We start from the raw sequence: 25,740 nt of genomic DNA, 5'->3' as shown, positions 1-25,740 counted from the left end.
ACAGCTGTTCTGACACTTCTCTCAAATATCCGAATGTTCAGAGATCGGTTAATTGGAGATCGGCATAATAAGTTAAATATTTTGAATAAAGGATCAGTTAAGTGTCATTCAGGTAAAGAACCAGATCGGATAACCACATTAGAGATCGGAAAATAATCAATGCAAAAATAATAAGATGATAACCGACAAAATAAAGTCTTTATTTTCAAAAGATCGGATTACATCATTTGGGCGATCTCTAGGGATCGGATTACACTAAAATTGGATCACATCATTTCTGTGATCTCTAGAGATCGGATTGCATTGAAAATAAAATACATCATTTGGGCGATCTCTAGGGATCGGATTACAATAAAGGTCTAACTACATCATTTGGGCGATCTCTAGAGATCTGATTACATTTTAGGATTACATCATTTGGGCGATCTCTAGAGACCGGTGGAACATCCTATCTAAAAGGCCTATGTCAAAGCCTAGTCTCGCGGCTGAATCAAAAGACGTGTTTGACCAGGAGACCGGCTGTTGACATCGGATAGATGTGCAGCTCAGATGGGGTGACTATGACTCCCATGAAGATGAGAGACATCGTCACCGATGTTACCACCCGAAACCGACCCGCTGTCGGAACACCCAATGTGGAGGAAAACCGCTGTCGGAACACTCAATGTGATGAGAAACCGAATGAACTCAGTTGAGCGACTCGAGATCGGTACAACCAACGTCCGCAATACAGATCGATCAAATCCAGTCCTCTCACCATCGTCAGTTAAGGTCATTCGATCACCGGGATCGTAAATTTTCAGTCGGTGAGTAAAGGAGTCCATCGGAAAAAGATCAAAGCCATAGTTATAGCCAGAACTTCCACCGGAGCAGCTAGAACAGGGAAAGTAAGAAAGGAAGAGAGGAAAATCAGATGAAAGAAATGTCTGCATCGATGGAGTATATATAGGGAAAATGAGCATTTATTGTCGAGCGTAAAACGGTTAACACTTCGGAATCGAGGACAATTAATACTTTGACCAGACACTGACCAAGAAGGGAAAAGATCGGAATAGTAGAACGGAAGGTGGGAGACCAGCATGAAAGGTCGGAAAGAACATGTGAAAGAGATCAGAAAGAGGAGGGATCGGTAGGCAAAAAGAATAAGACAAATTCCAATAACCGTCGTCAGAATCAGAGCCGAGGTAGTTAAGGCGTTGCAGACGAGATCTCCACCGCACGCCTAAGAATCGCCCGCACATCGACAGTGCTGTGGTATGTCATGACATCCCAGACATCCCAATCTCCACCGTTGATCCCACTTGTAAGGACAAACCGGAACCCTTAGATCAAGAGAGAAGACGACAATACAACGTATTTCGCTCTTAGCCCTCGGATCGTTCCGGACAAGGAAATTTGGGACCGTCAGATGGAAAGAAGAAAAGGACAAATATTATGAAGAGTAATCTCAACCATTCATTTTGATTCTCTTTAATTCCTGAACCTCCGATCATGTCCTTCGAAATCTCGACCCTCCATCTCCCTCAAATAAATCCTGACCCTTCACGAAGAGCACCCGATTCCTATAAATACCTGCATAAAAACTGTTCAAGGGACGGGCAAAAAAATAGACAAGAGGCTGTTATTATAGCAGAGGAACTCTGAAATTTCATTTAGTTTGCTACTCTGCTACTTAGAAGTGTCGATCAAAAAGACTTTTGAAACTAGTTTTCTGAAGTGTTTTTCTTGAAAAGATTCGAATCCGAACTCTACATTTCCAGTTTGTTCATTATCTGGTCACACTCTCACTTTCTGCCTTTTATCATCTCTGTTTTCATTGTCCAAGCTCAACTTCATTCCACTCGGTTCTTTTCATCTTGATCTGATCGCATTTTAGCTAAGCACCCTCCAGTTCACGAGGAACACCACCCTCGTGCCAATCAATCCGTTGCCTTATCACTATTTGACACCCCATAGTTATTTTAGTAGATTTGGCTCTCATGTAAGAGCTCATACTATTGTTCTATTAAGTGCTTACATTTACTTTCGCATTTTCTTTGTTCTTCTCACATCTCAGAACTTTCTACTATTGCACAAAAGATCCCCAAAGAATGTTACTGTAAGAGCTCATACCACTGTTTTATCGAGTGTCTGCATTTACTTTCCGCATTTTCCTGTATTCTTCTTACATCCGCAACTTTCTTCAAGACTATTTTTGCATAAACGATCCCCAAAGAATGACACTCCCAAATCATCTATTTAGTGATCAGTTCATTTTTATTAATCTTCATTCTTTTTGAAAGCAAGTTTTCTAACTCCTAGTAGTATGTAAGTGGTTGGGTAAACGTAGGTAACTGCAACTCAGGGGTCTCTTTTAAAAGAGAGAACATGAATAACACGTCAGCAAGATAGCCAAACTATTAGGCCGACGTAAACAGCAATTCGACAAAGATGTCATAAAGTGGAATAAGACCAAAGTAAACGAAACAGAATAGATCGGTCATTAATAGATATTGGTAAAATGAACACATGGAAGGTCGGTAAATCAAGTCCAGTTTTCCCTATCTAGTCAAAAGGTATCGAGAAGCCTTATCCCCAGCATCTTAGAACGCCAGAATCCTTAGCTTTAGGCTCTTATGTCATGTAATTGAAATTAAAAATCCGGGAGATCGGAGAAATCCCTTCCAGGCTCTTGTTAATCTGAAAGAGATCGGAAGAGAGTTCTTATCCCGTCTCAATCTAAAATTTTAATAAATATCTAAAAGAGATCGGAAGAGAGTTCTTATCCGATCTCCATTCAAATTTTAACATGTACTTAAAAGAGATCGGAGGAGAGTTCTTATCCGATCTCCATTCAAATTTTAACATGTACTTAAAAGGGATCGGAGGAGAGTTCTCATCCGGTTCTCAACTCAAAATTTTACCTAAAAAAAGATCGGAGGAGGGTTCTTATCCGATCTCTAATCAAAATTTTAATAAATATCTAAAAGAGATCGGAGGAGAGTTCTTATCCGATTCTCACACCAAATCTTAACCTGTATGCAAATAACTCCAAAACCAAAAATGATTCGCGACGTCAACTCACTAAGGTTATCTCATTTACTTATGTATCTGGGTGATCCGAATTTAGTGAAATATCAAAATTTCCTTTTGACAAAAGGATTAACATTTTCATCCGAGCCCTCTTAACTAATTTATGAAGGACGAGAAATTAAGTCTACTTACCCTTATCAAGGGACGAGGTGGGGTGCCTAACACCTTCCCCACCCGTTTACGGACCCCGAACCTAAAATCTCTGTCTTGAAGTGGTTTCATTTTTTTTATTTAACTTCTCAAATGGTTTACTTTAGTTTCCCTCAAAACTAAGGTGGCGACTCCTCACTCCTTCCCACTTCGGTGAGTGATCGTCCGGGCGACCGCAAAATCCCTTGCGACAGCTTGGCGACTCCACTGGGGACATTATACCCCGGTCTAGTGGTCCAAAAGTAGATTTAATTTTGTCCGATCAAATTATAGTTGGATGGGCTCACTCGGCGATGTCTTATATGTTAATTATTATTACTGCTAACTATTTTGTTTTGCCTGTTCTATCTCTTACAGTGCTCTTCATTTCAAAAAGAAAAAAAAAAGGAAAAAAAATGGAAAAATAAAATCCCCCTGAATTGGGAAGAGGTAAAGGTGTCCCTTCACACACTGAACACTCACACAATGTCCTCACACACTATGGTCCTAACCCGGGCTTTCTTACCCTTTTAGGAAAATAGGAGGGAGTCATGTAGCGGTACCCGTGGGTTTTACCCCGTTAGTATCCGTGAAGGCTTCTGCTCAAATTGAAACTCGCTCTATCCACTATGATACTCGTGGAATTTTCCCGATAACATCATGGGGGTAGAATGGGGCTCTACTGTTTACAGTAGGGGCAATTTGGGAACCTGTGGCTTTTAGAAAATTAGCTCCTGAGCTAAACTATCACAATAGTTGAAGGCCGTAGTAAACTACCTCATAAGATAGAACTATCCAGGTAGGTAGCGCTCACCCGGTGTTAGGAGTCTCCCTACTATAGGACAAAAGGGGCATACTTTCTCTTACCCTATCCTGCTTTAATTTCCTTTTGTTCATTTCTTTTGAGGGTAATCTTGAATCCTACTAGAACACCTACACATTTTCCTACTTTGATAAATGTGTACGTGTCACTCTGTCAACAGTATGATTCAAAATTACCCTAATTTGTCTTACTAACGAATCTTCTCACAGGCATTACCAAACCAAGAGTCTGTAAAAGGATAGGCATCATTTTTTTATCATGGCATCCTCGAGTCAGTCGGCAGAAAAGGTTCAGAATGCTAAACTTTGGTCCAAATCAGCTCATAGTCCGGTACCCTCCCAAAATGATGCTTCCAAGGCACCTGCTAGCTCGCTACCTTCGCTAGATTTGAATAAAATAGAAGTCAGAATGAACAGCCTAGAGGGTCTATCTAACGGATGGAGGTCGCTTCCCGATCAGGCCAAGGTACGTTTTGAAGAGAAGTACGGGAGGATTGCAACCTTAATGCAAGTCAAGGTCCAAATCCCGGCATTAAAAGCTATGTTGTCGGTTTGGAATCCTGGCACGGGTATTCTCTTTCAATGACATTGATACGGTCCCCACTATGGAAGAATATCGCATTCTCGGGATCCCATACTCATTGCGTAACCGATCTACTTACACCTCGAGCATAGGCAAACCTGGAAACGGTTGGCACATATGTTGGGTTCTCACCCAGAAGAAGTAAAGTCCAAAGAAACTGCCAAGGGAAAAACACATGGCTGGTATTGGACATATCTCCAGAAATGTTTAGATCAATGCCTCCATGAGAAACAGTGGGACCGGGTTTCAGTAGCTCTCGCTTTGGGAATCTACGGTCTGATTCTCGCTCCCGACCATTGGGAATCATAACTTGCAACGCGTGGAAGTGTTACGACGGTGGAAAGGCGGCAGATTAATCCAATACCTGCAATCCTTGCGAGACTTTATTAACCCTTACCTCTGCATAACAGGCGAGGATCCCTTAAGTGTTGTTCTCAACTGTTATACCTCTAGATTATCAGTCACATGTGTCCTGTGGAGACAAAAGGATTGACTTGGTACCTTGACCAGCCTTCCATTGAGAAGATGATCCGGTTAGTGATCAGCCCGAAGAATGAAAAACAATGGTGGGAACGGATTTTGAGTTTCAATAGCCATGATTACTGTTGGAGGAAGCTGTGGAAGTCAAGCCAACCCGTTTTTATCGGAACAGCCGGTAATCAGTCGTTCTCCCTGATCGGAGTAAACTGATACACAAGTTACACACAGGCATACGTAATGAGGCAGTTCGGCTCAACACACCTGGTGATCAACATTGAAGAATACCACCAAGGTCGCTTCTACCACGAGCTCAAAGGAGAAGAAGGGTTGAAAAAGGCTCGCAAATCTTGGGAAAATGTCACTCTGATGGAGAGATCGCCTAAAGGCCCAAGCACCTCGGGCGATTATCTTAAATGGAGGGCTGACAGGGACCGAGAACATTCAACTGTGAAATTCGAAGACAGCAACCCGCTCCGAGATGTCCTATTAGAAGAAATGAATGGCCATCTGGATGACTCACTACGAGAGGCTAATACTGAGAACTCACAACTGCAGGAACAAATAAAACAGCTGAAGGACCAATAGCAGAAACTTAAAAGAAGAGTAAGAAGACTTAAGGAAGAGGTAAGGGCCGAAAGGATGGGGTTCAAGGAGCAAGAGGTACAGTGGGAAAGGGAAAAAGACTCTCTTCAAGCTGAGGTAAAAGAAGCGAAAGTACAGAATAGCAAGTTTCAGGAAAAGATGAAATACCAAGAGGTACTCGTCGAAGAATATAAGCAAGAAAGTAAGAAGAAGAAGCTCGAATTGAAAGAACAAGCACTACTCATCAATGATATCTTGAAAGAGTGTGCTAAAGAAAGGAAAGAGAAAGAAAATGTCGCTTCTCTATCAAGGACTGAAAGAGAATGTTGATCAGCTGGAGAGAACAATAGCACGGGGAAAACAAGAATTATTACCTGAATCCGAGTACGCTCTGAAAGCATTCGACCCCGCCAAGCAAGAAGAAAGGTTATATGAGTATCTCAGAAAATGTCATCTTATTATAAAGAACCTTCCAGAGCTTAGGCCAATGTAAAAGATACGATGTACGAATTACTCAGTTAATGAAGTGATTTTTGGACCATTGTTTAGCAAAATTTGTGAATGAATAGTATGACTCCCGTAGGAACTTCCTTGCTAGGGTTATGTGAAAAATTGAAATGCGCCACATGAACAGGTATCATAAATGCACATTCAATCCCGTCATTCACGGTCAGACTACCGAACGATGCCATGATAAAGCTGAGGCGATTATCCTTTTTACAGATTTCAACCTGGCTCTCAAATGCCACTGTATCCTTCGTCCAGACCAGGACTTTTAGTTTCTTTGCAAAATTCAAAGTTTATTTAAAATTTTCTTTACCCCTTACAGGAAATCAATATTGCTTCTAACAACGCAAGTCTGACCAAGCACATGGTTCAACCCCAGCGAGTGTACTTAACAAGATCTCGAACAAGAAGACTAATGGAAGACCAGGAATAAGTACAGAACCTACAGGGGCAAGTGTCTGAACTAAAAGACCAGGTTTCAGAACTTATGAAGATGATGAGGGAGATGTCCCAAAATAGGCCCACTTCAGACCCTAACCTACCATTACCTCCCCCACCTCCTACAATGGTTGATTCTCACTACGCTTCAACCTCCTTCACTTTCCAGCCATCAATCCGGACGGCGATCCTTGTCAATCCGGTGACCATAAATAATGACCTACCTTTTTCCTATTACCCGGCTATCTCAAATGCCGAGCCACACCCTTCAATCCCGATCCCTCCAGTTTACTCCACCCCTCAGCTCCCAGTTGGAGGAGCGCATCATACGGTGGAAGGAGAACATAGGGCGAGAGAAAACGAGAAACTATCGGCTCTAGAAGAAAGACTGAGGGCAATAGAGGGGCTGAACATGTATGGTTCAGTCGATGTGTCGTCACTGAGATTGGTGCCAGATGTAGCGGTACCACCCAAATTCAAGGTTCCGGATTTCGACAAGTACACCGGAAACTCAGATCCCCGCATCCACCTGGCAACCTACATTGCCAAAATGTCTGCCTTAACAGAAGACGATAGACTTCTCATTCACTTCTTTCACGAGAGCCTCTCCGGAGCAGCTCTGAGATGGTGCATACAATTGGACAGGAGCAAGCTGCACTCCTGGAAGGATTTAGCCGATACCTTTCTAAAGCAGTACAAATTCAATTGTGATGCGGCACCCACAAGGAGGGACCTCCAGAACCTGGTACAGAAAGACCGGGAAGGTTTCAAGCAGTATGCCCAACGATGGAGGGAGAAGGCTGCAGAAGTATATCCTCCGGTGACTGACAATGAACTCTGCTCCCTATTCATCGAAACATTGAAGGCTCCCTACTTCAACCTGATGATTGGAAATACCTCCAACAGCTTCTCAGATATCATCCAAGCTGGTGAGAGAATTGAAGCTAATCTGAGAATAGGAAGACTACAGGAGTTGGCTGAGAACCCTGTAAAGAAGACTGCCAGCTTTGGCAAGAAGAAGGAGGGTGATGTACACTCTATCACCCGTCAGAATAATTACTCCCAGTTTCCCCAAAATAACTACCGGCCATATCCTCCCTCTCATGGCCAAACCATCGCAAACATTCCACCTCCTTTCCCTAATTATCCACAACCACGCCCACAATACGCCCCACCTACAAATTTTCAACCAAGGCCACCTCCTCCTCCCGTTCAACCAAGACCACCACAAAATAACCCGAGACCTCCAAGGAACCCTGATCCACCTCTTCCCCTTCCTCTCAGTGAAATATACCGATACCTTGTCGGTATAAACCAAACCGTACCAGTCCCCTTAGACCCAATCCAGCCGCCATATCCCAGGTGGTATGATGCCACTGCCCGGTGTGAGTACCACGGAGGGGCACAAGGGCATTCAACTGATAACTGCGGTGCACTCAGAGGGAGAGTGCACGCTTTAATCCGAAACGGGTGGTTGAAGATCGAGGGAAATGGTTCCCTCCCCAACGTTACCTCAAACCCACTGCCTAACCATAATGCGGGCAGTGGTGTAAATATGATAAAGTCTAATAGAGAAGAACCAACACTAGAAGTAGATGAGCTGGTTCCTCACTTTGAGGAGATTTTTGCTGTAGCAATAAGGGAGGGATACCTTTGCCCTCAGGTAGCGGGATCCGAAAAGAGTACGGGGTGTCCTTATCATGGAGGGGCAGCTGACCATGAGCTGCGAGATTGTGAGGGGTTCAGGCAAGAGGTCCGGAACTTATTGTCTCTCAAGGTTCTGAGATGCCAGATGAAGTCAAAAACAGAAGAAGGAGTAAACACCACTAGATTCAGCCAAACGGCTTTTACCTCCAAACCCAGAATCACCTTCTCACCCCCGGTAGCCTCACCGCCAGTAACGGTTATCCAAACTCCACCCCAGCTCCCCATCACCAATACTCACGCTGTCCCTTGGAACTATAACTTCCAAGTTTTCACTCAGGGAGCGTCAAGCAGTACATCCGCTCCTAGTCTTGCCTCACCTCCGGCACCACCAAAACCATGTTTCGCTCCTCACGAGCACTTCAGAATGACTTATGCTGGACCTGCTAGCAACATTACTCCCCAAACCAGTTCTCGGCCCGTTATCGCAACAAAGTCCTCTCCACCTGAGCAAGAAGTCGAATTTATAACTCGAAGTGGGAGGTGTTACGGGAACGAAGAAAGAGAAAAGAGGAAAGGGAAAGTAAAAATAGGAGAGTCATCAAAAAATACAGAAGAGGAGGTTGAGAAAGCAGGGGAAGTAGAACCTACTGAACATAAAGAAGAAGAAGAACTACTGCTCCAAATAATGAAACAGAGTGAGTATGATGTAGTGGAGCAATTGAGGAAGACACCACCAATTTCATCAAGTATCACTAATCCTGAGCTCTGAAGTCCACCGACAAGCCTTGCAGAGAATCCTGGATCAAGCCTTTGTGAACCCTGACATCACACCGGGACAGTTTGAGAATATAGTAGAACAAATCCAGGCATCCAGCTTTGTAGCCTTTTCTGAAGAAGAGGTAGACCCCGCAGGTTTAGGGCACAATAAAGCCCTACATGTAACTGTGAAGTGTAAGGGTTGTATAGTGGCCAAGGTCCTCATCGACAACGGATCAGCCCTCAATGTACTGCCTAGCGCAACCTTAGCCAGGCTACCGGTCGACCAATCGTATATACGTCAGAGCGCGATGGTAGTAAGAGCCTTTGACGGTACAAAGAGAGAAGTACTGGGAGACATTGACTTGCCAATCCAAGTCGGTGCATGTACTTTCCACATCACGTTCCAGGTGATGAACATTGAGCCGGCTTACACTATGCTGTTGGGAAGGCCGTGGATCCATTCTGCGAATGCTGTTCCTTCAACTTTGCACCAGAAGATCAAATACATTAAGGACGGCAAAATCATCACTGTAAGGGGCGAAGAAGCCATACTGGTCACCAAGCCGCAATCACTTCCTTATGTGGAAGCGGCCGAGGAATCATTGGAGAGTTCTTTCCAAGCCCTTGAACTGCAAGATACCGAGAAGGAGGGGGCTATGGCTATGGTGGCCAAAGTGATGTCGAGGAATGGGTATCAAGAGGGGAAAGGCTTGGGCACCACACTGCAAGGAATAGTGGAACCCATACCGGCTATTCAGAAGGTGGGCCGTAGTGGTCTGGGATATGAGGAGGATGCCCTCGTGGATGGGCGATTCTGGATGAGGAAAATACTTCGGGATCAGAGGTTTGACCAGAAGATGGGAAAGATGAAAGTAGTCCCGAGAATCACGGAGATCTTCACCAAACCGGTCATTCAACATCCGGCAAATACAGAAGAATCACCCGATGATCCATCCATCGATGTCATCCAACTAGACTCCTTGTGTGAGACCCTAGTCTCGCCAGTGGCTGAGGGGCAGGAGCTTGACAACTGGACAATGGAGGATATCCCTGTACTCAATCTCGAGTAAAGTACCTCTGGTTATCTACACTTGATCACTTTGTCCATGGTGACAAGTGTAATACTGTAAATGGACCTTTTCTTATGGCATTAATATTAATGAATTGATAGCGCATTTTTAAATCCAACACTTTCTTTCTTCCATCCTTATAACATGTTCTATTCTTTATTCATCCAGGACCATCCATCAATTAACACCTAATAATGCAATAAACTCAGAAATCCCTCTGGTTAATTTTGAAATCCCCATAACTGCCATTACTTCAAGTGACTCTGAGGAAGAACTTACACAAGAAGACGGTGAAAAGGATGAGCCCTCCCTCGTGCCTTGTGGAGACGAGACGCACACAATAAACTTGGGCACGGAAGAAGTAAAAAGGGAACTTAAGGTAGTAGAGAGTGAGGAATTGGGAGATATGATCGGTCTGCTTAAAGAATTCCTTGACGTGTTTTCCTGGAGCTATGATGATATGGTGGGTTTGGACCCTCAGATAGTAACGCACAAAATTCCCTTAATCCCAGGAACAATTCCGGTGAAGCAGAAACTAAGGAGAATGAATCCCGACACACTGCTCAAGGTTCGGGATGAAGTCAAGCAAATGATGACGGGTTCTTGGAAGTGGTCAAATATCCCCAATGGGTGGCTAACGTCGTCCCGGTAATGAAGAAAGACGGGAGAGTCAGAGTGTGCGTTGACTACAGGGACCTTAATAAAGCAAGCTTGAAAGACGATTTCCCTCTCCCGCACATTGATGTGTTAGTTGACAATGCTGCGGGATTGGGCAGGTGTTCATGTATTGATGGGGCATCAGGGTACAATCAGATCCCAATGGACGAGGAAGACAAGGATAAAACTGCTTTCATCACTCAATGGGGAGTATTCTGCTATCGGGTCATGCCCTTCGGGTTGAAAAATGCCGGGGCTACTTACCAGCGCGCAATGGTCACATTATTCCATGATATGATACATAAAGAAGTGGAGGTGTACGTGGATGATATGATCATTAAATCCAGGGGAGAAGAGAGCCACGTTCAGGTGATGAGGAGGGTATTCGAAAGGCTCAGGAAATACCACTTGAAGCTGAACCCTGCTAAATGCATATTCGGAGCTAAATCGGGAAAGTTGTTGGGATTCATTGTAAGCGAGAAAGGGATAGAAGTAGATCCAGACAAAGTTCGAGCTATTCAAGAAATGCCATCCCCAAAAACAGAAAGGGAGGTGCGCAGTTTTCTGGGAAAGCTGAACTACATTTCGAGGTTTATTTCTAATCTTACTGCCAAAGCCGAGCCTATTTTCAGACTACTCCGGAAGAACAACCCTACCCAATGGGATTCGGATTGTCAAAAGGCTTTCGAGACAATCAAGCAGTATTTGTCAAACTCACCAGTATTGGTCCCGCCCGTGGCAGGCAGGCCTCTGATCCTGTACATGGCAGTCCAACAGAATTCTATGGGATGTGTTTTGGGACAGCATGATGATACCGGCCGAAAAGAGAGGGCCATTTATTACCTGAGCAAGAAGTTCAATGATTGTGAATCAAGGTATTCATTCCTAGAAAAGACTTGCTGCGCGTTAGCCTGGACAGCAAATCGCCTCAAACACTACATGTTGAATCACAAAACATGGCTTATCTCCAGGATGGATCCTATCAAGTATGTATTTGAAAGCCCATTCGTACCAGGTAGGATAGCCAAGTGGCAGGTTATACTCTCCCAATATGACATAGTTTATATGACCCGGAAAGCGGTGAAAGGTAGCGTGATTGCTGACCTCCTAACAGAAAATCCTATCCAGGATTATGAAGCTCTGGATTTTGAGTTCCCTGATGAGCACATTAATGAAGTAGACTGCGAAGAAGGGGGGCCAGCCGATGTATGGGAAATGTATTTCGACGGAGCTGTCAATTTGTCAGGTAATGGAATTGGAGCAGTATTGATATCCCCTGATGGGAAGCACTTCCCAATAGCTGTCAAGTTGAGGTTTGACTGTACCAACAATGTCGCAGAGTATGAAGCTTGTGTGATGGGTCTACAAGCTGCTATCGAGATGAAAATCAGAAAGTTGGAGGTATACGGAGACTCGGCTCTGATAATCTATCAAGTCAAGGGAGAATGGCAAACTAAGGATCCCAAGTTGATCCCATATCAGAAGTACTTACTGGAGCTGATTAAGGAATTCGAAGAAGTCTCTTTCACTCATCTTAGCAGAGACAAGAATCAATTTGCTGATGCTTTAGCTACTCTGGCCGTTATGGCTCAAATGGAAGAAGGGCAGACAACTCAAGCATTGAGGGTCAAAGCAAGGGATGAGCCAGCTTATTGCTTCATGATTGAAGAAGAGCCCGATGGAAAGCCCTGGTATCATGACATCCTGGTCTCATCAGAGAACTGCAGAATTCTCGAGGGCAAGCAAAAATGAAAAGAAGATGATTCGGAGATTAGCGTTGGGATACTTCCCTAGTGGAGAAACCCTATACAAGAGGAGCTCCAACGGTGAATTATTGAGATGTGTAGATGCAAAAGAAGCAAAGAGAATCCTCTTTGAGACTCATGAGGGGAATTGCGCAACCCATGCCAATGGGCATATGATGGCTAAGCAAATCATGCGGCGTGGGTATTTTTGGACCACAATGGAAAAAGATTGCATCGAGTATTTTCGGAAATGTCATAAGTGTCAGATCTATGCCGATCCAATAAATGTGCCACCTCATAAGCTGTTCAACCTCGTCTCACCATGGCCTTTCGCAATGTGGGGCATCGATGTGATTGGTCCCATCAATCCCAAGGCATCCAATGGGCACAGATTCATCCTTGTGGCCATCGACTATTTCTCCAAGTGGGTCGAAGCAACGTCATACTCCCACATCACACAGAACACGTTTCTCAAATTCTTCAGAAGCAATATCATCTGCCGGCATAGTCTCCCGAATGAAATTGTCACTGATAATGCCAAGAACTTGAATGGTCCGAAGATTCAGAAATTATGTGATCAATACAAAATCCGGCATCTCAATTCCTCCCCGTACCGTCCCCAGATGAATGGAGTAGTAGAAGCCGCGAACAAAAATTTAAAGAGGATAATCCGGAAAATGACGGCCTCCTATAAGGATTGGCATGATATGCTTCCCTACGCTCTTCACGCATACCGAACTTCCGTGAGAACCTCAACCGGGGCAACTCCATACTCGCTGGTCTACGGCATGGAGGCAGTATTGCCCATTGAAGTTGAAATCCCTTCCCTAAGGATTCTGAAGGAATCAGGGATTGATTAATCAGAATGGATCCAGTCAAGGTTGGAACAGTTAAACTTGCTTGATGAGAAAAGGTTAGCAGCGGCATGTCATGGGCAATTATATCAGAGGAGAATGGCTAGGACATTTGATAAAAGCGTTCGCCCACGCGAATTCCAACCTGGGGACTTAGTTCTGAAGAAAGTGCTGTCAAACCAAAACGATCCACGGGGCAAATGGTCACCAACATACGAGGGACCCTATGTGGTTAAAAAGGCATTTTCCGGAGGAGCCTTGATCTTGACCCAAATGGACGGTGAAGAGTTTCAGAGACCTGTGAATGCCGACACTGTCAAGAGGTACTATACATAAATGAGGGAAGGATGAAAACCCGAAAAGGCGTCCTAAAAAAAAAAAAAACTTGGGGTGAAAACCCGAAAGGGCATCCAAAGAACCAAAATGGAGAAATAAGGAAGGGGGTATGAAACTAAGGATGGAGACCGTTACGACAGGAGGCTTCAGAGAACTTGAAATAATGGCAGTTAAAAGACTTCAAAACCAACTATAAGGACTGTGTGAAATCTATCCTTGTACCTTCCCTTTCAAAAATCTATCCCTGTTTTTTTCTTAAAGCCATAATAAAGTCATACTTTATTCCTTCTACTTTTGTTTTCCTGTTCACTCGCTTTTAATACTATCCTTTCTCTTTGTTTAATGTGCTATTAATTAGTTAAATTTTTGCCATAAGATTTGAATTCGAAAATTGATAACCTCACGTACTTTATTATGAGATTTGCAGGAAGTGGCCTTCACAAAAAAAAAAAAAAAAACTAGAGGTGAAAACCCGAAAGGGCGGTTCTGGTCGAATAGACGAAAAGAAAGTGAAAACCCGCAAGGGCGCTTTCCGTAAAATAAGAAGAAAGTCAAGGGGCATCCGAAGGAATGGGATCATAGGTCAAGTCTTACAACTTCTCCTCCATTAATCATTGGCCTTCGGTATCTTGTTAAGTACACTTCGTCAGGGAAAGAACTTCATGTGTCAAGGTTAGACTTGCCTTGTAAGTTGATTTTAATTTCCTGCAATTTAATTTTCCTACCATCAACCTCTGGTTCCTTGATCTAAGTTGATTTTAATTTCTTGCAATTCACATTTCCACCATCAACCTCTGGTTCCTTGATCTAAGTTGATTTTAATTTCCTGTAATTTACATTCCTGCCATCAACCTTTGGTTCCTTGATCTAAGTTGATTTTAATTTCTTGCAATTCACATTTCCACCATCAACCTCTGGTTCCTTGATCTGAGTTGATTTTAATTTCCTGCAATTTACATTTCTGTTATCAACCTCTGGTTCCTTGATCTAAGTTGATTTTAATTTCTTGCAATTCACATTTCCACCATCAACCTCTGGTTCCTTGATCTAAGTTGATTTTAATTTCCTGCAATTTACATTCCTGTTATCAACCTCTGGTTCCTTGATCTAAGTTGATTTTAATTTCTTGCAATTCACATTTCCACCATCAACCTCTGGTTCCTTGATCTGAGTTGATTTTAATTTCCTGCAATTTACATTTCTGTTATCAACCTCTGGTTCCTTGATCTAAGTTGATTTTAATTTCTTGCAATTCACATTTCCACCATCAACCTCTGGTTCCTTGATCTAAGTTGATTTTAATTTCCTGCAATTTACATTTCTGTTATCAACCTCTGGTTCCTTGATCTAAGTTGATTTTAATTTCTTGCAATTCACATTTCCACCATCAACCTCTGGTTCCTTGATCTAAGTTGATTTTAATTTCCTGCAATTTACATTTCTGTTATCAACCTCTGGTTCCTCGATCCAAGTTGATTTTAAATTCTTGCAATTTTATTTTCCCGCAATTTAATTTTCCTGCTATCAACCTCTGGTTTCTTGATCCAAGTTGATTTTAATTTTCTAAGCATTCTAACTTCCGTTGCCAATTTCTAGGTCGTTAACTTCGAACGCCTAATCGTCCAAAATACGAGTCTGAATCTTTACATAATTCCTACACGGAAATTTTTCCTTTAATAGAAATTATGTAAAGAGGGGCAGCTGTCGACACCATATTTTGGCCGATCCCCAAAATCAATAAAACTTTGGAACCGATCCCCGGTATTAAGTCTCCTTCGGACAGCTAATCACATTTCCGATCCCTCTTTGATAGGCTATCACACTTCCGATCTCTCCCCGCAAAGAATTAAAACAAATTGTTAAAGTTTTTCGCATCAGTCAAAGCTTTACCAGTTTGTCGCTTACCGATCTCTCAAACCCATTGTCGAAGCTCAGGACCCGTCAAGTATATTCTGATAAATGAACCGCACTAGATCTTTTCTTACCGCTTTATTGCCGATCTCTCTTCGAAAGTTTAAAAGTTAAGGTTTTGGTTCGCCAATAAGGATTCCAATTTTAAGTGTTAGTTAAATTTTCAATTTTAATCAAGTCCCATTCAGCATTTCTTCCTCACCGATCTCATGCTTATTGTGCTTTCCGATCTCTTATACTTAGATTAATAATTGCCTTTAGTTTTTGTTTTGCTGTGCTCATACAATCAAACACTCAGACAAACAATGGTTTAAAATTTTCCGATCACAACCATTCATTGAACAAAGAGGCATTCCATTTCATTTCATAATTTGTACAAGTTATTCGGCTGGGGGATCACCCCCAGCCTGATTTACATTCTGCTCACTCTCTCTCTCACCCTCGGCTTCCTCCTCACTGTCCTCATCGTCGCCCTCAGGAGCCAGGTCGGCCATCCAGGAGAAGTCCTCTTTAGGGTAGCGCTTCTGGAGTTCGGCCAAGAGGTCCTTGTGAGCATTCACATAGGCCCCGGCTATCCCTGTCACCATCTCTTCGTCTTTCTCCTTAAGCTCCTCATCCTTCGCCTTAAGCTCCTTGTCTTTCTCCTTAAGCTCTTCGATGAGTTGGGCGACCTGGGCAGCTTCGTTGGCCTGAAGCGCCTGGACTTCTCCGAGGGCCCGATCCCTTTCATCCAGGACACGAGTCTGTTCGGCCAGCTTGTCTTCGTAGTACTTCGCCCGTCCCTCAACTTGAGATATATAATCCCGAGCGGATGAGAGTTGGGATCGGAGGGAAGCCAATTCCTGATTTTTCTTCCCGATCTCCTTACCCAGACGCTGGACCTTTTCCCAAACCATGGTCTGATTCACTGTGCACTCCACATCTGCACTCATGGAGTGAGTCAAGATATCATCAAGGCTGCTCGAGGATAGCCTGTCCCGATCCTCCCGAAGAAAGATGGAAGCCCCCAAGACTTGGGCAAAACCGGGGTTCTCCCGAACGGTCCGGCTATTCTTCAGGGACTCCATTAACTTTTGGGCGCCACGAGAAGAGGTCCTCCCAGAAGATTGAGAAGGCCCCCTTTCCTTCCTTGGAACAACTGAAAGAGTAGGGGGCTGCTCTTCCGATCTAGGAGGAGATCGAACAGCTTCAGTGGTCGACAGATCCGAAGGTGGAGGCGGGTCTCCTTGTATTTCCCCAGGTTCACGACCAGGTGTTCAAAGCATTTCCGAACGCTTCATCTCCTTTACTTTCCGGGAGATTTCTTTGTCCTTCTTCCGCTTCCTAGAACCCTCACCACCCGCCATACCTGCACAAAGAAAAGGTCAGTGAGACCGCTAAGGTCCTGAGATCTGAGATATAGAAAATACCAATGCCGAGGTCAGAGAGCGGAAGTTCACGATCTTGGCCAGTGATCAGCTGCATGGTCCAATGGTGCAGCTCGGCGGTCACCGCGTTTGGACAGGAATACTTTAGAGTGGCGGCCTGACTCTTCAGATCCATCACTATTAAGCTTTCCTCTTCACTCAGGGTAAGGCGATTCGGAAGCAAGGGCCCCTGGTACCACCAGCTGCGCGGGAAGTCCTCAAAGCGGCTCGGATCTTTGCTCCTCAGGATGAAGAAACGGTTCTTCCAATTCTTGAGAGATGAGGGCAGATCGGAAAAGAGCCCGCAATGAGGCTTCGCCTGAAAGAACCAGTGGTCATCGTCCTTTCGGCGAGTTAGCCTGTGCAACTCGGCGAACACCTTAGCCATAGGTCTGATTCCCTTAGCTCGGCATAGGCCTCGGAAGGCTACCAAGATCCGCCATGAGTTAGGGTGAATTTGAGCAATGCACGCTCGGTGAAGTTTTAAGACCTCCTTGTAGAAGTCATCCAGGGGGAACCGAAGACCGGCCTTTAATTGTTCCTCGTACACCATAACCATGTCATTCTCTTCGAAGGAGTGATCGACACGAAGATCGCCGTGGCACTTGATTAGCTCGTACGAATCAGGCCGAATGTTATATTCTTGGCTAAACGATTGCAGATCGGATTCTCAAAGAACCGACTGTAGCTCGTCTATAGGGAGAGTCTCTCTCCCTGAAGAAGGTGCGAGCCTTGATGGTATGACCCGCCCCCGAGTTGGAGCGGAGGCCCTGGGAGGTTCTTGTTGAACGCTATTCGATCGCCTCTTCTTCATCAGACGATGACCACGAGAACTGAATGGAAGGAGGGCTCGCCGCTCTCTGACTTTCGGCACCGCTCATTTTCAAAAGAAATAAAGAATTTAAACTAAAAAGAGGATCAAAGCCCTTACCGGAGTCTGATCGGCGTCGGAAGAACTTGAGAAAACGAGAGAATTTCGAAGTTGTGAGCAGGGGATTGAAAATGGAATGAGAGAACAACTGACTAACCCTCCCACCCCTATTTATACTAGTCCGAGCATTTAATGCTCACGAGGTTCTAGGCAGCGCATCGATTGGTGGGACTCGACAGCTGTTCTGACACTTCTCTCAAATATCCGAATGTTCAGAGATCGGTTAATTGGAGATCGGCATAATAAGTTAAATATTTTGAATAAAGGATCAGTTAAGTGTCATTCAGGTAAAGAACCAGATCGGATAACCACATTAGAGATCGGAAAATAATCAATGCAAAAATAATAAGATGATAACCGACAAAATAAAGTCTTTATTTTCAAAAGATCGGATTACATCATTTGGGTGATCTCTAGGGATCGGATTACACTAAAATTGGATCACATCATTTCTGTGATCTCTAGAGATCGGATTGCATTGAAAATAAAATACATCATTTGGGCGATCTCTAGGGATCGGATTACAATAAAGGTCTAACTACATCATTTGGGCGATCTCTAGAGATCTGATTACATTTTAGGATTACATCATTTGGGCGATCTCTAGAGACCGGTGGAACATCCTATCTAAAAGGCCTATGTCAAAGCCTAGTCTCGTGGTGAATCAAAAGACGTGTTTGACCAGAGGCCACTGTTGAAATCGGATAGATGTGCAGCACAGATGGGGTTACTATTAATCCCATGAAAATGAGAGACATCGTCACCGATGTTACCACCAAACCGACCCGTCGGAACACCCAATGTGGAGGAAAACCGCTGTCGGAACACTCAATGTGATGAGAAACCGAATGAACTCAGTTGAGCGACTCGAGATCGGTACAACCAAGGTCCGCAATACAGATCGATCAAATCCAGTCCTCTCACCATCGTCAGTTAAGGTCATTCGATCACCGGGATCGTAAATTTTCAGTCGGTGAGTAAAGGAGTCCATCGGAAAAAGATCAAAGCCACAGTTATAGCCAGAACTTCCACCGGAGCAGCTAGAACAGGGAAAGTAAGAAAGGAAGAGAGGAAAATCAGATGAAAGAAATGTCTCTGTCGACAGGAGTATATATAGGGGAAAATGAGCATTTATTGCTGAGCAGAAAACGAAGCGAACACTTCGGGAATCGAGGGACAATTAATACTTTGACCAGACCGGACCTGAAGAAGGGAAAAGATCGGAATAGTAGAACGGAAGGTGGGAGACCAGCATGAAAGGTCGGAAAGAACATGTGAAAGAGATCAGAAAGAGGAGGGATCGGTAGGCAAAAAGAATAAGACAAATTCCAATAACCGTCGTCAGAATCAGAGCCGAGGTAGTTAAGGCGTTGCAGACGAGATCTCCACCGCACGCCTAAGAATCGCCCGCACATCTTGACAGTGCGGGGTATGTCATGACATCCTGACATCCCAATCTCCACCGTTGATCCCACTTGTAAGGACAACCCCGGAACCCTTAGATCAAGAGAGAAGACGACAATACCAGCGTCTTTCGCTCTTAGCCCTCGGATCGTTCCGGACAAGGAAATTTGGGACCGTCAGATGGAAAGAAGAAAAGGACAAATATTATGAAGAGTAATCTCAACCATTCATTTTGATTCTCTTTAATTCCTGAACCTCCGATCATGTCCTTCGAAATCTCGACCCTCCATCTCCCTCAAATAAATCCTGACCCTTCACGAAGAGCACCCGATTCCTATAAATACCTGCATAAAAACTGTTCAAGGGACGGGCAAAAAAAATAGACAAGAGGCTGTTATTATAGCAGAGGAACTCTGAAATTTCATTTAGTTTGCTACTCTGCTACTTAGAAGTGTCGATCAAAAAGACTTTTGAAACTAGTTTTCTGAAGTGTTTTTCTTGAAAAGATTCTGAATACTGGAACTCTACATTTCCATTTTGTTCATTATCTGGTCACACTCTCACTTTCTGCCTTTTATCATCTCTGTTTTCATTGTCCAAGCTCAACTTCATTCCACTCGGTTCTTTTCATCTTGATCTGATCGCATTTTAGCTAAGCACCCTCCAGTTCACGAGGAACACCACCCCTCAAGCCAATCAATCCGTTGCCTTATCACTATTTGACACCCCATAGTTATTTTAGTAGATTTGGCTCCTTACAGGTAAGAGCTCATACTATTGTTCTATTAAGTGCTTACATTTACTTTCTGCATTTTCTTTGTTCTTCTCACATCTGTAACTTTCTACTTTTGCACAAACGATCCCCAAAGAATGTTACTGTAAGAGCTCATACCACTGTTTTATCGAGTGTCTGCATTTACTTTCCGCATTTTCCTGTATTCTTCTTACATCCGCAACTTTCTTCAAGACTATTTTTGCATAAACGATCCCCAAAGAATGACACTCCCAAATCATCTATTTAGTGATCAGTTCATTTTTATTAATCTTCATTCTTTTTGAAAGCAAGTTTTCTAACTCCTAGTAGTATGTAAGTGGTTGGGTAAACGTAGGTAACTGCAACTCAGGGGTCTCTTTTAAAAGAGAGAACATGAATAACACGTCAGGAAGATAGCCAAACTATTAGGCCGACGTAAACAGCAATTCGACAAAGATGTCATAAAGTGGAATAAGACCAAAGTAAACGAAACAGAATAGATCGGTCATTAATAGATATTGGTAAAATGAACACATGGAAGGTCGGTAAATCAAGTCCAGTTTTCCCTATCTAGTCAAAAGGTATCGAGAAGCCTTATCCCCAGCATCTTAGAACGCCAGAATCCTTAGCTTTAGGCTCTTATGTCATGTAATTGAAATTAAAAATCCGGGAGATCGGAGAAATCCCTTCCAGGCTCCTGTTAATCTGAAAGAGATCGGAAGAGAGTTCTTATCCGATCTCCATTCAAATTTTAACATGTACTTAAAAGAGATCGGAGGAGAGTTCTTATCCGATCTCCATTCAAATTTTAACATGTACTTAAAAGGGATCGGAGGAGAGTTCTCATCCGGTTCTCAACTCAAAATTTTACCTAAAAAAAGATCGGAGGAGGGTTCTTATCCGATCTCTAATCAAAATTTTAATAAATATCTAAAAGAGATCGGAGGAGAGTTCTTATCCGATTCTCACACCAAATCTTAACCTGTATGCAAATAACTCCAAAACCAAAAATGATTCGCGATGTCAACTCACTAAGGTTATCTCATTTACTTATGTATCTGGGTGATCCGAATTTAGTGAAATATCAAAATTTCCTTTTGACAAAAGGATTAACATTTTCATCCGAGCCCTCTTAACTAATTTATGAAGGACGAGAAATTAAGTCTACTTACCCTTATCAAGGGACGAGGTGGGGTGCCTAACACCTTCCCCACCCGTTTACGGACCCCGAACCTAGAATCTCTGTCTTGAAGTGGTTTCATTTTTTTTATTTAACTTCTTAAATGGTTTACTTTAGTTTCCCTCAAAACTAAGGTGGCGACTCCTCACTCCTTCCCACTTCGGTGAGTGATCGTCCGGGCGACCGCAAAATCCCTTGCGACACACCTATTAAGGTAGGAAGGTATACAAATTATCTTATCAACATAATTCAAAATTATCTTTAAATTACATAAGAAAATTAAAAAGTAAACGAGGGAGTGGAGTAAGAGCAATTATGTCCCTTTTGTCCTACAAATAGGGAGAGTCCTAATACCTGGTAAGTACTATCTAATTGGATAGTTCTATCTTACGAGGTAGTTTGCTATGGCTTTTAGCTAATGTGATAGTTTAGCTCGAGTTCTAAAAGCTCAAAGGTTCTCAAATTGTCCCTACTGTATACAGCAAGGCCTCATTCCACCACCATGATACTAACGGGAGAATTCCACGAGTATCACAGTAGATGGAACAAGTTCCAATATGAGCAGAAGCCTTCACGGATACTAACGGGTTAAAACCCATGGGTACCGCTACATGACTCCCTCCTATTTCCTAAAAAGGTAAGAAAGCCCAGGTATAGGGCTGAAGTGTGTGAGGACATTGTGTAAGTAATTAGTGTGTGAAGGGACATATTTACCTCTTTCCTGTACGGGGGGAGTTTTAGATGAAGATTGCTATAATAAATAAGATAATCAAAATAAGCAAAATGGTTAGAAAGAATAACAATAATCAATTTATTAAGACTTTTGAATTTTGTAAGTTAAGCCCCCTAATTACGGTTTTAATTTACATGAGCATAAAATTAAATATGTTTTTAGACCTCTAAACCAGGGTTAAGTTGATAAGTCCCCAGTGGAGTAGCCAAGCTGTCGCAAGGGCTTTGCGATCGCTGGATGATTCTCACCAAAGTGAGAAAAGTGAGGAGTCACCACTTTAATTTTGAGGCAAATTAAAGAAAACCATTTATAAAAATTAAAATCCACTTTGAAAACAGAGATTTTTGGTTCAGGGTCCATATACGGATGGGGAAGGTGTTAGGCACCCCACCTTGTCCCTCAACGAGGGTAAGCAGATTTAATGTTGTGCTCTTTGTAAATTGATAATTTAGGCGTTAGAATGATGATGTTAATCCTTTGTACGGATAAAAGGAACATTTGATATTTCACTAGTTAGGGTTGCCCAAGAACACGAGTACATGAGATGACCCTTCAGTGAATAGGTGTTGTGTAATGGGTTTTTGTTGGGGGTTAATTTGAATACTGAAGTTTGTGATAATCTCAGGGGGGGATTTTTGTCCTATAAATATGAGTGCCTTGAGGAGAACTCTCCATCGGGCCTCAACCTAGTATTCGGGATACTTTGGGAAGACCTCTCCCACCGATCCGTTAGTGTATTAAGCATTTAATTTGAGAGTTTCATGTAAGAAATCTCTCCCAATTTCTTAGTATATTTTAGTTTGAATTTAAGCTAAGAGAAGTTCGGGTAAGGACTCTCTCCCGATCTCTTAATATATTCTGTTAAAATTTAAGCGGAGGATTTCGGGTAAGAACTCTCCCCCGATCTCCACATATTTTATTAAGATTTTGGCTGAGAATTCGGGTAAGAACTCTCCCCTGATCTCCACATTTTTTATTAAGATTTTGGCTGAGAATTCGGGGAAGAACTCTCCCCCGATCTCTATATACTTTATTAATATTCTAGCTGATAATTTGGGTAAGGACTCTCCCTCGATCTCTTAATATATTGCGTTAAAAAAAATTAGGCTGAGTTCGGGTAAGAACTCTCCCCCGATCTCTTAATATATTGCGTTAAAAATTATACTGAGTTCGGGTAAGAACTCTCCTCCGATCTCTTAATATATTGCGTTAAAAAAAATTAAGCTGAGTTCGGGTAAGAACTCTCCCCCGATCTCTTAATATGTTGCGTTAAAAAAATTAGGCTGAATTCGGGTAAGAACTCTCTCCCGATCTCTTGATATATTACATTAAAAATTAGGCTGAGTTCAGATAAGAACTCTCCCCCGATCTCTTAATATGTTGCGTTAAAAAAATTAGGCTGAGTTTGGGTAAGAACTCTCTCCCGATCTCTTAATATATTGCGTTAAAAATTAGGCTGAGTTCAGGTAAGAACTCTCTCCCGATCTCTTAATATGTTGCGTTGAAAAATTAGGCTGAGTTCGGGTAAGAACTCTCCCCCAATCTCTTAATATATTTATTAGAATGGCGTTTTATAAGAACTTTGAATTAAGGATTCAAGTAAAGGATCCTTCTTGACCCCTTTTATATGGGAATGAAGTACCGAAGACACAGGAAACTCCTATATAAAGCTTTTCCTAGCCTACGGGACCTTATAACTAGATGGCGGACGATAGGCCGAACTCCTTGCCAATCTTCCGCATGATCACTTTATCAGAACTCTTTGAATTGCGACATCCGATCTCTTTTTAGTCACTCGCCCGGGATCCGAACTTATCTTGATTCCCGATTTATTGTCTTATCGCCTGGGTTCGTTCCAAGACCCGATCTCATAACTTATTTGTTTGACTTAATTTTGTTTCCAACCTATTCGACCTTTGCTACACCTATCTTCCTTTATCAATTTTCATTTATTCAGACAAAAAAACTCTCATGTTAAAGTACTTCTGCCTATATTCTTTAGAGTATTTATGAGTCATCGATGACTCGACGTCTACTCTCGAAAGGAATGAAAACTAAGTGACGTTAAATGGAGTTTATGAATGAATAGAAAAAAAAGGCACAGGAAATAACTACGGCCTAGATAACCTATTCTGAGATTTAGTGTGACTGGATATAAAAGAAACTGTAAAAGAAAATTGGAGACAACAAACCAAGGGTATTCAACAAAATGACAGTTTAGACGCTTACCTGTGGAAAGTTGAGGAGACAGGCGAGTTGACTCTGGTATCCACAAATCTTAGAGAGGTGGAAGCTGATGGTCGAAGGACTTGAGCTTACTCAAGGTAATGGGAATAGATCGGAACGAAGTTGCGCTCGGAGGGTAATGCACAGATACTAGGGTGGTGGGAATGAGGCGGAGTGAAGATGGTTTCACAGGGTAGTGCACAGGTACTGAAAATGAAAATCTTAGGATTTAGAGCTCCTTTTGATGAAATACTTCAGAAAACTGGTTTCTAAAGTTTCTAAACACTTTGAAAGCTTCGAATGGCAAGTAGCAAGACTGAATCAAAGTCCAGAGTCTTTCCACGATAATCACCACCTTTTTTGTTCTATAGTGTTGTATGCAGGTATTTGTAGGGAATGGGTGTCCAAAATGAAGGGTCAAGATCTTATTAGGGGGAGACGGAAGGCTTAGATTCAAAAGAACATAATCTGTTGTCTGAGAATTAAAGAGAATCAAAATGGAGGGTCAGGATTCTATTCAGAATATCTGTCATTTCTCCCCTTAATCCAACGGTCAAGTGTCTCGCCTTACGAAATAGATCCAAAGGCTGGGAATAAAAGGCCTCGAATCTGTCATCTGCTTTTGATCTGAGGGCTCCAGATCCATCCTTACAACTATAATCAACGGTGTAGATCGGGATGTACAGGGTTGCTTTAATCGTTTTGGCGTTTGGCGGCTAGGAGGGTGTCGTTGCGAATGAGATATGTGATGAGGATCTGATCATGCCTGCAATGCTTTCACTAACTTGAATCTAACGGTGGGGGAAGCTAATTAAAGGCCATGATCAGTAGTTATTCAACTCCCTGAGTTCTCCGATCTTACGAGTCGTTCCTTGCTTTTCCGATCTTCCCATCACGACCATCCCCTTTTAGGGTCATTATTCCAATCTCTATCTCTTGCATCGGGTCCCCTCTTATTTCCTGATTTCTCTCATTCCTGATCCTTTCTCTCTATCTAACTTGCATTGGTCAAAGCAAAAAATTCTTCAGTTACCGATGCGTCCGCTTCGAGTTCTGTATGCAATAAATGCCGGGGCCCTATATATATACCGAGGGATTTTCCTTTGCATATTCACAACTTTCTCCGGTGAACCTTCAATGTTTCATTTTTCAGTTCCTGGCTTTTTCGGTAAGAATACTTCCCATGACAACCACTTTAATCTTTTTTCGAATGCTTTCTTTATTCATTTCCCTAAAATAAGCAACTCCGGTGATTAGTGGTTTATGAGGGTGTCATCCGATGATAGTGAGGGAACTGGACTAATTAACCGATAAAGGTCAAAACTAACTAATGCACCAATCTCGGATTGGCCCATCGGCATAGCTTGTAGACCGATCTCTGACAAGAGGACCGCTAATTTCAATCTTAATATCGGTGACCGCCTCTTAAAGTTCACTTGGTTACTTACCATCTCGAGGGTCCCGATTGCAGCTCGGTTCGGGTCGATGACATTAACAATGATGTCGCTCAATAT

At 42.9% G+C, this 25,740-nt stretch overlaps 1 pseudogene; it reads right to left on the bottom strand.

Annotated features, from left to right (window-relative positions):
• Positions 1 to 25,740, bottom strand: part of LOC131168958 (uncharacterized) — a 169,791-nt pseudogene that overhangs the window by 134,852 nt on the left and 9,199 nt on the right.

This window comes from Hevea brasiliensis, chromosome 18, assembly GCF_030052815.1.
Source record: "Hevea brasiliensis isolate MT/VB/25A 57/8 chromosome 18, ASM3005281v1, whole genome shotgun sequence".
Classification (NCBI taxonomy): Eukaryota; Viridiplantae; Streptophyta; class Magnoliopsida; order Malpighiales; family Euphorbiaceae; genus Hevea; species Hevea brasiliensis.
Note: the sequence above shows the minus strand (reverse complement) of the source record. Positions and strands in the feature narration are given on the sequence as shown.